The sequence below is a fragment of the Theropithecus gelada genome, chromosome 2 (assembly GCF_003255815.1).
Source record: "Theropithecus gelada isolate Dixy chromosome 2, Tgel_1.0, whole genome shotgun sequence".
Classification (NCBI taxonomy): domain Eukaryota; kingdom Metazoa; phylum Chordata; class Mammalia; order Primates; family Cercopithecidae; genus Theropithecus; species Theropithecus gelada.
The window spans coordinates 122,288,751-122,301,023 of NC_037669.1; the positions used below are offsets into that span (position 1 = coordinate 122,288,751).

The following is a 12,273-nucleotide window of genomic DNA, read 5'->3' on the forward strand; positions in this document are numbered from 1 at the left end:
TGCAGCTGGAAACCATCATTCTCAGCAAACTATCGTAAGAACAGAAAACCAAACACCGCATGTTCTCACTCATAGGTGGGAACTGAACAATGAGATCACTTGGACTCTGGAAGGGGAACGTCACACACTGGGGCCTATTATGGGGAGGGGGGAGGGGGGAGGGATGGCATTGGGAGTTATACCTGATGTAAATGACGAGTTGATGGGTGCAGCACACCAACATGGCACAAGTATACATTTGTAACAAACCTGCGCGTTGTGTACATGTGCCCTAGAACTTAAAGTATAATTAAAAAAAAAAAAAAATACAACTTTGGTAAAGAAAAAAAAAAAAAAAAAAGATACTCAGTGGTTGTTTCTACTCATTCAGTGGCCGGAGCAGTGGCAGCTGCAGACCAGTTCTCCGTGGTAGGCTATGTATGGTCTTTGGTAGGGAACTGCTGAATAGGCACAGAAGGCATCTGCATGCCTTCAAACCAGAGTGCAACCGCAGGTTAAGGAGCAGTAAACTCAGCAGCTGGAGGAGTCCTTTCACCCTGAAATTCCTCCTTGGTTACAGCTTTCTCAGAAACAGACGGCCCTTCCTTTTTAGTGTCTTTGCAACAGTAGAAATCAGACATGACCTCCCATGGATGTTCACAGGAGATGGTGCCACACATTCACAGAACTTCCAGGCCAGCACCCACCACATCAGACCCATTCAATGAGTTCCCTAGTTGTTGCATGGATGGCAATGTCCAAACAGTGCAGAGGAGAATCTGTGTTACACAGAGCAATGGTAGGTATGCTAATGTAACATGCCTCTGTGGGGGGCTGGTGGTCAGTCCTGGGATCAGTAACCACCAGAAGCCATGGTTCCCAGAAGGCTGCCTGGATCTGGATAGTGAAGGTTCCAGGAATAGAGCCACCAGCATTAGGAGTGGCTCCACTGGCAGCAGCAAACTTCGCCAAAGCCCACTGGCCAGTATTCCCTGAGGACATGACACTGACATCTGTTGTTAATGGCAACAATGGCACAAGTTGCCAGCAGAAGTTTCTCCCATGTCTTCTTCAGATTTATGGTATAGATGCCATCACTTTTCTTTTTGGAAAGGTACTGTTGCATTTGAAAGTCAGGTTGGTGCCATCTAAGTGAGTTTCTGCTGCAAGGAATTTGAGGACATCCTCCATTTGCAGGATGTTTAGGGCTCTGGACATTGTGAAAGTTTCCCTTTAATTACAGTGGGAATCCAGAACAATACAGTATGGGCCTCTCTCTGGGTAGCAAGGAAAGCTACTATTATCTTCTGAAGCAGAATATCATAGCTCTTTTAGGTCTATTTTAAAGAATGCATAAACTTAAACTTGGGAACTCAGGCATTAGAGATTAATTATGCTTGCTGGGCACAGTGGCTCACGCCTGTAATCCTAGCACTTCAGGAGGCAGAGCTGGGTGGATTGTTGAACTTAGGAATCTGGACCAGACTGAGCAACATGTGAAAACCCCACCTCTACCAAAAGTACAAACAATTAGCTGGGTGTACTGGTGGGCAGCTGTGGTCCCAACTACTCTGGAGGCAGAGGTGGGAGGATCCCGAGAGAGAGAGAGAGAGAGAGAGAGAGAGAGAGAGAGAGAGAGAGACAAAGAGAGAGAGAAGAAATTAATCATGTTTTCCAGGAGTCTCCTGAGAGAATATTTCAATCATGTCTACAGACTAATTTTTAAATTAAAATTTAATATAAAATTTGTATTGTGCTGAATTCTGAGAATACTTCCTTAATATTTCAGAAGTGAAATACTTCATTAAAACCTTACCGAACCCTATCTCTTCCAGTGGCTTTACTCTGATCTATCTTGTGCCCATTCATCCTTTCACATACCATTCAGTATAAATCTACTACATGCCAGGTCTTGTACAAGGCAGCAGTCAGGGCTACTACACAATTAAGGAATGATCCTCACCTTCAAGACATCTATACTCTGATGAGAAAGACAGACAATTTAACAGATAAATATAATACACCATCTGAAGTTCTAATAGTAACTTTGTTCAGAGAGTTCTGGGATCACAGAGAAATGAAAGGATTAAACATTGACTATATACTAGAGAAAATGAAGTCCAGAAAAGTTCAGAGAGAAGATGGTTGTGAGCTAGTTATATTCCCTCCATCCCTGTCTCCCCACCTCCAACCTGCCATTAAGCCTCTCTCCCATCATTCTATCCCTTCCCCTTTTAAATGATACCATGTGATTGTTAAGGAGCTTTCCCATAGTACATTTCTCTACTGCGTGATCACATTTATTTTAAATAGGAGTTGGGGAATACTATGCTTCCTAATAGTCGAAGTTATAATCAGGTTATTAATTACTTCAGAAGGAGAAATTACATTTCTACCTACCCTAAACTGTAAGATCTGCCCTAATATCTTCTGCTTTTTCTGTAGTAAGATATATTTTGAAGATCACTCTTCTGATTAAGTGTTATTCCCTTGGCTAGGTTCCAGGTTCAACGGGATTTAGGAACACATTAACATACCATCAACCAATTATTTCATCAAAAAATTTCACATTTGCAAAGACCTTTGCTATTGACATATCCTTTTCACCAAGACACTCATTTTATTCTCAAAAAAATTCCATCTCACACCTGTAATCCCAGAACTTTGAGAGGCCGAGGCAGGCGGATCACAAGGTCAGGAGATCAAGACCATACTGGCTAACATGGTGAAACTCTGTCTCTACTAAAAATACAAAAATTTAGCTGGGCATGGTGGAGGGAGCTTGCAGTCCCAGTAACTCGGGAAGCTGAGGCAGAAGAAAGGCGTGAACCCGGGAGGCGGAGCTTGCAGTGAGCGGAGATTGCGCCACTGCACTCCAGCCTGGGGGACAGAGCGAGAATCCTTTTCAAAAAAAAAAGGAAAAAAAAAATCCCTAAGTTTGTTTGGGCATATGTTTTTATTCCTCTTTTAGAGATGAGAAAGCTAAGATTCTCCAAGTACAGTAGCAGAGACTGGACTAGACTCTGTGATTGTTTTCTTTCTCCTCATGATGTCTTTCATGCACATGCTCAAATTAAATTAGTTCCAGGAGTGATCATTACAACAGAAGGAGCGTTTAAAAACTAGTCAGTAATTTTGAATATCTACAGGAAGTAATAGTCCTAGCACTCAAAGTATTAGAACTGCTTATTTTTTCTTAAACATATATCTTATATACATGCTAATATTTGACCTATGCTTGTAATTATTTAGTGATCATAGCAAGTAAATTATTACTTTTGATTTTAATTGAAAAAAATCTTGTTGAATATGAAAGCTGAAAATATGATTTTTCAGCTCAATAAAGGCTGAAATATCTAGCCTCAGGCTTCTCTGTGTGTATATGTGTGTGTGGGTGTGTGTGGCAGGTTGGGGATGCTCTGAGATTACCAAATATAATAATAATTATAATAGTAATTATAGTTATAATGAATATTATAATAGTGAGTTAGAAAATTATTTTCTCCTAATAAATCAATGAGTGAAAAGAAAGTCTATGTGAATATGAACTGTGTTAAGTTGTTAGACTACAGTGACAGCTGAAGAAGAATTTACATAACACTATTATCAAAAGCCATTTTCTTCCACAGAAAGTTGTGTAGAGTCTACCAAGTCTCACCAAGAACAGCAGTTTCTAAAGATAAACTTTAGACAACAACCCAGAGTCCCAAATGATTAGGGGACATTTGATAAAGACCAGATAAAATGAAATAAATGATAATATTTGCCATAAATCATGAAAACTGGCAAAAAGAAGAACAGCCATGTAGAGAGGCCCTATACCTTAAAGAAACTATTGACAATAACTTTTTCATCTCTAATCTTCCACCCAAGGATTTATACTCAGGCAAGTCTGAGATGTCATCTGGGAAGTTCTGGCTAGCTGCCACTGAAGACTTCTCTCAGGACGAAATGACTATGATGAATTCTCTTCAATCTAAGGTGGGCCTTGTCACTTCATTTTATCTCCCTGCTGCAGACGAATATGTAAAATCAGAAAATGACCTAATGGTTTAGAGGTCTTAATGCTGCATTATCATCATTAGCCAAATAAAAATCAGAAAGTTATTTGTCAAGCATAGAAACTGCATTAGTCAGCTTTTGTTGTAATAACAACCCAAAGGCTAAGGGGCATACAACCACCAATATTTTTTCCTTGCTTAGAGGTCTCAGGTTGGCTGTCGCTCTACTCAGCTCTACATCATTCTAGGACCCAGATAAAAGAGTAGACTCTGTCTGGGACTTGTTTTCTTTATGGCAGAGGACAAAGATGGAAGAGTTCATGCTAACCTATGGACTCACATTTAAAACATCTGCTCAGAACTGGTGCTATATCACATTAATTGCTATGCTATTGACCCAACCAAGTCACAAGCCCAAGTCAACCAATGGATGGGAGAAATACCTTTGCCTTCAGGGGAGTACCCAAATCCACATGTATTTATAAGGGACGAAACACACATTTTTATATGTCTCTTATGGAGCAGAGGAAGCATAGCTGGGAACTGTGCTTATTATTGGTTAATTGCCTTCTAGCTCCAAATTCATTATTTTTGCCCTTCACTGTGAAAGTGGATCTGGGCCCTTTAATTTCCCTTTGTCAGTAGGCACTATGTTAAAACTTGCCAGTAGAGGGCAATGGAAGGACATTGTAGAGTACGTCATCATCCTTCCTGGCTCCAGTGTGCTTTTCTAGACAGGTTCCTGATGTAGCTTCTCTTGTTCCTGACTCCCCTAACGCAGATGACTTCTCCAGTCTGGCTCTTGGAGCCTGTGTAGCCTTTTCAATGTCTGGCTCCCATAGTTCAGACATCTTCTCCAGCAACTGGTTTTCTCAATGTGTCCAACTTTCCCAGCACCTAGCCTTCGAAATGCAAGCCCTTTCTCCAGCATTATTCGCTGGCAGTGTGGTGGCTTCTAGGGTTTACAGCTAGGTTGCTACTTTGCGCGTAGCTTCTTCAATCCCATCTTCTACAACGCGGCAGTTTCTCTGGTGCCAGGCTCTTGCAGCACATGTAGTTTCTTTAACAACTGACTTGTGCAGTCACCGGTGGCCAGCAGCATCCAATGACCAGCAACTTCCCCTGACTCTTCCCTTGGGCAAAAGATAACTTACCTTGAACAGTTTTCTCCCACACCCTAGACTGTAGATTGCTGGCAAGTTCCAGAAGCCAGAATTCCAAGTTCTGCTGGTGTGGCAACACAGTGACCTCTCTGCCATTCAGTTAACCGTGGTTGCACTCTTTCCAACTAGGTCTGGATCTCAGCCCTGGGGGAGTCTCTTCTTTGGGTGAAATGCAATCAGTTCAACCCTAGAAGGTAGTAGTTGAAATCCCGTATTTTTTAGCATTCTCTTTATTTCTTATAGGCCAATTCCCTATTACTCCAACCTCCTGTTATAGTTAATTCTTTATATTAAACTTCCCATGTTCAAATTACTGTGCAGTTTCTTACCCTCCTGATTGGACCCAGACTGATACAGGAACTATAATATAAGCTATCACAGAGATCTAACAAATGGAATCAAAGAGATGAAACTTGCGGTTTAATGGGATAAATTAGCCTAACATATTCATTTGCACATAGGACAGGGATTCTCAAAGTCTGTTGGTTAAGGCTTCATCTTTCCTGGGCATTCTTGGATGGGTTTTTCTCTTTGTGCATCTCTGTATCTGACCACACTTGATTGCCAGGATTTTTCTTAAGCTCTATGAATAGCATCAGATTATAGTCAGGCTCTTTAAGCCTCTCTGAGAACAGAATTAATTCTCCTTATTTTTCTCGACTTGATTTTGTGTTGAATTTTAAAGGACATCTAATTTTCTTTCTTTCTCCAAACTCTTGAGCTTAGCCTACTGGCTCCCTCACTTAGGCCAGTATCACATACACATTAGAAAAGACCTATGAAGTACAACATTTTAAAAAGCACCAATCCCTTAAAACTATAATTGCTACCTCTCAGTTCTGATAAGCTAAATAATCTATAACTATGAACTTAATTATCAGAGTATGTGTGAAGTATATACAGAAACACAAGGATAAAATTTGTATAAGCACTTCTGTTAAATAAAAATATATCATACAAAATCATATAAATTTTTATAATTTAAAATTTATTTTCTGAGAACCAGCACAGCAAATGCAAACCATTTTATTGGGCAAAAAAGAACCTAACTTGCACTTTATTGTTCATTTATTTATTTATTTATTTTTGAGACGGAATTTCACTCTTGTTACCCAGGCTGGAGTGCAATTGTGTGATCTCGGCTCACTGCAACCTCTGCCTGCTGGTTCAAACGATTCTCCTGCCTCAGCCTCCCGAGTAGCTGGGATTACAGGCACCCACCACCATGCCCAGCTAACTTTTCTTTTTTTTTTTTGTATTTTTAGTAGAGATAAGGTTTCATCATGTTGGTCAGACGGGCCTCGAACTCCTGATCAGGTGATCCACCCACCTCGGCCTCCAAAGTGTTGGGATTATAGGTGTGAGTCACTGCACCCAGCCTGTAACTAGCACTTTAAATTAATATGTGAATATATTTTTTGTAGAAGTGTTGGAGACTGAAGCTATTCCTCTCAATCAAAAAATGAGGAAATCAAAGAATTATTTGAGAAAACACATGTTTTATTTTCTTGTCTAAAATCTGCTCTAAACTGACTGCTGATGTGGATAATTGATGACAATAAGCTCCACATGAATATACTGAATACAAGGTAGGTGTCTAACACTGGGATACAACTGGGGAAATCTAAGAAATGTTTTTGAAAGAGACACAGAAACAAAGAAAGCCAAATGGAAAACAAGGTTACCTTAAAGCTGTGCCTAAAAAGCCAAGTAGAATCCACGGCTGCTGTAATGTGTGATAAAGTTTAATTGCTGCTTTTGCTTTGCCCTCTTCTAGCCTCTAATTTGATATAATCTCATATCTTACTAGATACCATAGGTTCTCTGTGTTAGCTATAAGGTTCAGAAAAGTAGTTTTTATGTGGTCATTATAACCTCTAAAAATCTTTTCCTGGCCTCTTGCACAGAATTCCAGCTTTTTAATTACACTTAAAATTGTAGATTTATGCTTGTGAATTATGGCATTTACAACCTGAAAGAGACTCAGAAGATGTTCCATTCCTAATGTCTCATTTTATAGATGAGTAAGTTAAGGCCCAGAGAAGGGAAGAGATATATTCTGGGTTATAGAGATGGCGGTGAATCTGAAATCACTAAGGTTTCATAATGCCTACATTAGTGATCTTCATAGTGCCTAAAGTCATGTGGACAAAAAGAGTGAATCTGGTTTGATAACAGAGAGTACTACTTGTAAAAATGAAGACTTGAATAGCTTTAACTGAAGGAAAAAGGCTGGCCAGGGGGCTGTCTTCATGCTGTGTGTTATGCTGAGAATGTGTGGCTCCTCGAGATCCCTATTTTTACCTAATTTAGGAACTATTACCCATATATGGCATATTCATCCTGACAAAAACAGAAGCATCTAACAAACACTCGGAGATTCTGAGTGTGTCTCTGTGTATCTTTTAAGCAAATTTTTTCTTTCTTTCTTTCTTTCTTTCTTTCTTTCTTTCTTTTTTTTTTTTTTTTTTGAGGCGGAGTCTCGCTCTGTCGCCCAGGCTGGAGTGTAGTGGCCGGATCTCAGCTCACTGCAAGCTCCGTCTCCCGGGTTTAGGCCATTCTCCTGCCTCAGCCTCCCGAGTAGCTGGGACTACAGGTGCCCGCCACCTCGCCCGGCTAGTTTTTTGTATTTTTTAGTAGAGATGGGGTTTCACCGTGTTAGCCAGGATGGTCTCGATCTCCTGACCTTGTGATCTGCCCGTCTTGGCCTCCCAAAGTGCTGGGATTACAGGCTTGAGCCACCGCGCCCGGCCTCTTTCTTTTTTTTTAAGCAAACATTCTTTTCTGTTTGCTTGCTTCCTTATTTGTATATAAAGAAACTTATTTTTAAAATAAGAGAAGTTGTTGCTCACTTCTCTTTGCAAACCATCTGGCAACTTCATTTTCCAATGACATCCAACAAAAGGGAAACAGTAAATACAGTAACAGGAGAAAAAGTAAAGACAGGTCATCTCATCAACGAAAGAACTTATTTACAACCAGATTTGAGCAGTGCTAAATATTATGCTCCAAAAGCATAATTAATAATAATATTGAGGGGAAGTTTCCATCTTTATACTTACTTCTCATTAATTTGAAATTGACATAACTTTTGATTTAATGGGAAATAGAAACAAGCATAAAAAGGAAGTGTAGGTTCATAATGAAGATAATAAGCAGGCTTTGCCAGATGGCACCATCAAAACTTATGGCAGGGCACACACAGAAATCAAGTACTAATTTTCAAATAAAAAGGGATGAATAAATATGTCTTCATCATTTTTATATAATCATTTTTCTATAATGTTAGAAAATTTCGTATAGATACATCTGGTTGGAATGTGATATTTCTGTTTAGCGCTTTTAAAGAGGCACTTATTCTATCACACTGCATTTGCCATTTTTGCTATCGATAATTGATTTATTATTATTTATCATCTTACTTAAAGAGACTTTGATATGTCTCCTTTCCCTTGGGTCCATTGTGTCATCAGAATTAATTGATTCTTCCCTCTTTATACAACTTATGGATATTAATAGCTAGGCAATTTCACTGGACCATAAATGGTATCCCTGCCATTTCCATGTCTTTTTGTCTGTCTGAAACATCGTATGAATCATGCCCAGAACAACTTTCAGAAATCAAATTACCACCCTATCATTCCTCTACTCAGATATCCTCCATCAGAAACCACATTCCTATCCACTTACCTATGGGATTTACCTACTGAGTTGAAGCTATCCTCTGTCTAGCCCCAATAAGTCATCCACTAGTTCCCTGAATATACTCTCTACCCTATCCAATAAATTTTCTATTTCCAGAATATACAATTAGGCCATTTCTCAAAATGCTCTCTACTAAATACGAAATCCTTGAGTTTTAAACATTTTACTTTTCAAAGATTTCCAAACACGTTTGAAAAACATGTTTGGAACCTGGAACCCTGTGTTAAACAAAGTGAAACGGTTCCCCTTTTGCCTGATTTGTTTTAAGAGAGCTTTAGCATGTAGTGCTCTCCATGATCAAATAAAATTATTTGATCATGGACTCTTTTTCATGAAGGCAATTGCTGGATACAGTGTGTTTATATGCATACACATATTAATGTATTAAAATCTTTCTATGTATCTAAATTAAAAGCTTCAGAAAATTAAAGGTATGGTTACCATGTAATCTAGCAATTCAACTCTTAGGTATACACCCAAGAAAAATAAAACTTATCTACACACAAAACTTGCACGTGAATGTTTACAGTAGCATTAGCCATAATAGCCAAAAGGTGGAGACAACCCAAATGTCCATCAACTGACAAATGGATAAACAGAAAGTGGTATGTCTATACAATGAAATATTATTTGTCCATAAAAGGGAATGAAGTACTGATACAACATGGATGAACCTTAAAAACATTATGCTAAGTGAAAGAAGCCAGTCACAAAACATTGCATATTATAAAATTCCATTTATATAAAAGTTCAAAATAGAGAAATCTATAGAGACAAAGAGTGAATTTGTGGTTGCTTAGGGCTATGGGAGTGATGGGAGTGGAGGGAAGTGACCCTAAAATGTATAGGGATTCTTTTTGACATGATAAAAATTTTCTAAAATCTACTGTAGTAATGATTGCATGTATTTGTGAACATATTGAAAATTTTGAATTTTACAATTTAAATGGATGCAATGTATGGGCTGTGAATTTTATCTCAACAAACCGGTTACTTAAAATTTCAGAATTGCAGGCACCACATTTGTATCCCTTCTCTAAGGCTGTATTATAATTAGCAAATGCTTAATAATTATCTGACACTTTGCAAGAATGAGCTGACAAAAGCCCTTTTACCCAGAATGGCCGCTGGATCAGCATCATTGCAGATCCCAGGAGCCTGCTAGAAATGCAGATTCTCAGGTTGATCCCACACCTGCTGAATCAGAATCTGCATTTTAACAAGATCTAAGGTGATTCATATGCACATTAAGGACTGAACTGTAGTATCTTCTAATTGTTGAGTACACTAAACCTTTACACAGTTATTTTGCTTTCTCATGTTTTAGAGTTTTTTTTTTTAATAGGGATTAAATCAATTCACTTTTAATAAAGACAGCATCTAATGAATTATAATTAACCTAATTTTCCTAGCTGCAGTTTTAATTTGTTTTCCAAAGCTCAGTCAGGCCACCAAAATGTGATGATTATTTAAAATAAAATAAGTGATATAAAAGTAAATAGATCGAGTGATTTAAATACAGAAAAATAAATATAAAATAAATATATTTAAAAATATATATGTTATATAGTTATACAGAAAATTTAATTACAAAACATTTGAATGCAGAAAAATAAATATAGATATAAATATATTTTAAAATAAATACAAAAATAAATAGATCAAAGATTTCAATACAGAAGCTTCCAGTTCACTTGTTCAAAGTTATACAACAGATGATTTTAAATCAACTTATTTTCTCACCAGTGAAAAGCAATTTATAAACAATTTTTTTCTTACTCTTGTCTACATTTTTTGATGGATTACCACAGGGTCATCTTAGTTATGCTAAAAAATTATTAAATATACATGAAGCAGAGAAAAGACATTTTGTTTGCACATCTCATCTGGATGGTTTATGCTATTGCTGAGACTGCTATAAGATTTGAAGTGTCCCACTTCAGTAAGCTTGTCAGAACTAGAGAGCTTGATAACTTAGAAACATGTGTTTGATACAGCATAAAGTATATAATGCATTCCTTTACATGATTATTCTTGTCTCTCCTCTCTCCTGCCCTTCTCCCAGACCTCTCATGCCCACACAGACAGAGAAACCTAGGGCATCTTAGTTCTGCTCTTCTCCCAACCCTGAAATGGGAGCCACTAGGACCCAGTGCCAGTCTGAGACCAAGCAAAGCTAACACCTGTTCCCTTCCTATGTGTGTTCCTAGCCAGCAATGACCTCCTACAGTATGCAGTGCCCTTCAGGGGGTCTATTACTTGAGTGTTTTCAAATGGTTTTATACAACATCAACTGCCTTTCTCATTCTGCGAGATAGACTTAAAAAATCATGTTTGAATGACAATAATTAATTTATAATCAATTACTCTGTGTATTTTGATAAATAATCACAAAAGGCTGTGATTTCATACAATGTCAGAGACCTGCTATCTCCCTTACTAAAATGAGAACGGCACTTTTTAGGAAAATTCTCCAGATTCTTTTCATATATCTTTCCTATTTATAGGAAATGTAAAATATAAGACATTTGTATTTGTAATAGCATAAAGAATTCTGTATGTTTACAATATTACTATTCTTAGGAATATACTTTGACCAATGAGATATTCATAGAGAAGATATAAAGCAAAAATACAAATAAATATGCCTACTCTCAGAAGGTTGGGTTTACCAGTAATACATGTAGAATATACGCATCAAATTGCATCCATTGGGACAAACAAAATGAGTGATATCCTTTTATTATGATCTAAATTAAATTCAAGGAAGTACAGACCTGGCCTGTTAACAAACTAAGAATTGGAATTAATAATAAAAACAGAAAATTAACTTGAATTTATGAACTACAGTAATTTTTTTTTTTTCAGAAATGAGTAGCTTCATTTCTTTCTATGATATCATATGCTGAGGGTGACTGGTCATCAGAAGGCCATTAAAAATACAAACATATGAAAGTCAATAGCAGCAAAATAACAAATCAATTTTAACTGACTTATTTCCTGCTTAAAAATCATACATATGTATTCATAGGCTCCCTTAATAAGTCCTTATTGCAAGAAAAATAAGTCTCCATTACTTAAAAATTGATGAAGGAATTTATTATAGTAAGCAAATTAAAAAGTCATTCATCCATAACTACTTTTATGATAGTAATAGAAAGAAAGATGGATCTTGTAAGGGCAGGAACCAACCCTCTACATTTCAGAAGCCTAAAAAGATCATGCTTTGGAATACAGGATCACACTGATCTTTTGGTGGGTATGATTTTATAATTAAAAAAATACCTAGAAGGTAAACACACATCTGAAGAATTCAAGACAGGATACATCCATTGGAAAATATTTCTGGGAAATAAATATAATAATACAATCTTTTAAAAATATCGGCTCATTTTTAAGACTCCTAAACAGAGAAACTAAAAAAT

The 12,273-nt window shown here is 37.4% G+C and overlaps 1 pseudogene; it reads right to left on the bottom strand.

The window, feature by feature from the left end:
- Nucleotides 1-413: 413 nt before the first annotated feature.
- LOC112619376 lies at nucleotides 414-1,197 on the bottom strand (annotated as a pseudogene).
- Between the last annotated feature and the right edge of the window lie 11,076 nt (nucleotides 1,198-12,273).